This window comes from Aplysia californica, unplaced genomic scaffold (genome assembly GCF_000002075.1).
Source record: "Aplysia californica isolate F4 #8 unplaced genomic scaffold, AplCal3.0 scaffold00288, whole genome shotgun sequence".
Taxonomy (NCBI): domain Eukaryota; kingdom Metazoa; phylum Mollusca; class Gastropoda; order Aplysiida; family Aplysiidae; genus Aplysia; species Aplysia californica.
This window is the reverse complement of record NW_004797558.1, coordinates 562,962-563,611: the sequence shown is the minus strand read 5'-3', so window position 1 is coordinate 563,611 and position 650 is coordinate 562,962.

Here is a 650-nt window from a genome sequence, read left to right as displayed (position 1 = left end):
CCCCTCCAAATCCCAGTTGTCTACAGACCTGTTGGCTGAACTTCTGCCTACCCCCCCAACCCACTCATCACTACCCACATGCTTATAACTTCTTCCAACGAATTCATCGCTGTCTAAATTTCATGTCGAAACTTTCCAAAATATCTCTGAAAGAAGCTTAAAGCAATAATATATTATTACCCTCAGGTACTTTCATTTGTCCGGTCCCTCATCTTTGGCCCTTATTTGTATGACTAAGCTTCCAAAATATCCCTGAAACAGATTTTAAACAATTACGTATTTGTCTTTATGCCCCCCCCCTCCAACACTACCACCACCCATCCCAATCTCCACCACTTCTATCCCCACCAAACCACTTCCACCCTCCACCCTTCACTACCCAATCTTCCTTCACCCTCAATCATCCTCCACCTCCCTCTCTAACCCCCACCATCCTGCCTGCCACCAACCCCAACCCAACTACTCTCACCACCCCAACTACCTCCTCATCCGCCTTCCACCCCCACTACTCACCCCTCACACGTTTACTTCAACAGCAGCTGAAAATCGCTACCAATTGGTCAACAGTGGGAGGGGCCTATGCAACATGATCGTTTAGAGGGACTACCTAACAACAACGACAGGTGATTGGATTATGACGGCTCGCCCAC